At 38.3% G+C, this 2,326-nt stretch overlaps 1 non-coding gene across 1 annotated transcript; it reads left to right on the forward strand.

Annotated features, from left to right (window-relative positions):
- Positions 1–1,120: 1,120 nt before the first annotated feature.
- Positions 1,121–1,227, forward strand: LOC112504603. The gene has a single exon (XR_003068229.1). It is a non-coding gene; the product is annotated as a small nucleolar RNA R71 (small nucleolar RNA).
- The last annotated feature ends 1,099 nt before the right edge of the window (positions 1,228–2,326 follow it).

Genomic DNA, 2,326 nt, shown 5'->3' on the forward strand with positions numbered 1-2,326 from the left:
AGTCTGGGTTGTCTTGGGTTCATCAGGAAATAACAGTGAAAAATCTGATCTTTCTGGAATGGCCATACTATCTATGGGCATGACTATGGGTTGTGGCTCACTAGTACTAACAGGAATGATAGTCACAAAATCTGGTACAGAGGTAAAAGAATCTTGTTCTACACTTTTCTTTTCAATCTCTGCTTTGTTTGGTTCTTTTTGTTCTTTTTGGGTGTTTTCTAAATCACTCTTTCCATTCCTTAACGTAACAACCTTAACATGCTCTTTTCCTTCCCTCTGAGGTATCTCTGTCACTAGGTAGAGAACTTACGAGTCTTTTTCTAATCTCCAAAGCCATTTCTCCCATTTGAGTTTCAAGATTTTTAGTTGAAGCTTGAGTTTGGGTTATAAAACCCTTCATCATTGCTTCCAAAGAAGTAGATGAATCAGCTTGCTGTTTGGGCTTGCTTTGGAAAGAAAACTGATGATTCTGAAAATTAGCTTGTTGATTATTCTGATTGCCTTGATGCGCTTGCGAGTGAAAATTAGATTGGCCTTGTTGAAAATTTGACTCTCCTTGTGGTTGAAAATTGGACTGTCCTTGCGATTGAAAATTAGGTTGTCCTTGCGGTTGGAAATTGAACTGTCCTTGAGGCTTTTGCATTGGTGTATTAAGAGCTGAACTATGCCACGAAAAATTTGGATTATTTCGCCATCCCGGATTATAAGTTTGCGAAAATGGTCCAGTCTTGTTGACATAATTTACATGCTCCGGATTTCCAGGACAATGCTCAAAAGTGTGACCTTCACCACAATACACGCATTGCACTGATTGAACATTGGAATTAAAGGTATTACATCAGATTGCACATGTGGGCTAGATGTGAAATTTGAAATTAGCTTAGTGATCTGAGCTGTTAATGCCGAGACAACATCTACATCATTTATTCCAGCTGTTTTCTTCAGTGGCATTGCACGTGGTTCAGACTATTGTCCGTTATTATTGGAAATCTTTTCAAGTATGTCAAAACATTCATTATAGGTACAAGCTGTGAAAGCACCGCCTGCAGTAGCGTCGAGCATTTGTCTAGCAACGATATTTAAACCGTTGTAAAATGTCTCTAGCTGTATGCAGTACGGAATGCCATGGTGAGGGCATTTTCTCAGCAGCTCTTTATACCTTTTCCATGCATCAGGAACTGCTTCATCATCCAGTTGTCTAAAAGTACAGATTTCATTTCTGGATTTGGCATTCCTCGTGGGTGGAAAATACCTTTTCAAAAACTTTTCTGCCATTTCATTCCATGTAGTCACAGAGTCTGGTTGCAAAGAATTGAACCATGCTCTTGCTTGATCCCTTAGTGAAAATGGAAAAAGTTTTAGTCTCAGAGCATCGTCTGAAACATCAGGGATGAGAAAAGAGTCTTTGATTTCCATGAAATAACGCATATGAGAATGAGGATCTTCAGAAGATAAACCAGCGTACTGGCCGTTTGTTTGAATCATTTGAAACATCAGTGGTTTAAGTGAAAAATGGGTGGCACCAATGGTTGGCTTACGTATCCCTGTGTGCAGTTGAGTTAAATTAGGAATAGCGTACGCCATRATGCCACCATTTTTAGCATTTGCAAGACGAAAGATGTTTTGAGCCTCATCCTCATATGGAATATTCGGTTCGTTTCTAAATATACCTTCTCCGTCAATAATCACATTTTCAGCCATCGCTTCAGAGTTTAAAGCTCGAAGAGCTCTTTGCACTCTTCTTCGTTGTCTAAAAGTTTGTTCAATATCTGGATCAAGTGGAAAAAATTCACCGTGCGACAGCCTTGGCATGCACGGTGCGTTCACAAAAAAATGGTAGAAAAACTAACCTTTATAAACTTTACTTTTAAAGAGAAAAAACTTCAGCGTACTATCCTCGGCAGCGGCACCAAAAACTTACTCGTCGGTTTATTCAACCTTAGATTTCAACAAAAAAATAGAACTTGGCGCAAATATACACCTCGAACTACTGTCGTCTCGTAACAACTAATAATGGTAAAAAGTACCAGATATCGTTCCCACAAAGATAGCTTGTAAAGTTATTTCGAAAGTCTAGTTTATAAAAATTAATTTTAGATGGCGAAACGAGGGATTTGATTTGTCTAAAATTGGGAGGTTTGATTAACAACTAAGAATATATCAATCTTAAAAAGAAGCACAGGGTGCAACAGTTGATTAAGACATTAAACAAAGGATTCAGCAAAAAGGTGATACAGCATTCCTGTCACAGTTATCTAAAATCAATAACTGATTTTATATAACTATGACAGTATCAACTATCGGGTCAGACGGCCTCCCAAGAGCA

The sequence above is a fragment of the Cynara cardunculus genome, unplaced genomic scaffold (assembly GCF_001531365.2).
Source record: "Cynara cardunculus var. scolymus isolate 2C unplaced genomic scaffold, CcrdV1 Un_Scaffold_6159, whole genome shotgun sequence".
In the NCBI taxonomy this organism is placed as follows: Eukaryota; Viridiplantae; Streptophyta; class Magnoliopsida; order Asterales; family Asteraceae; genus Cynara; species Cynara cardunculus.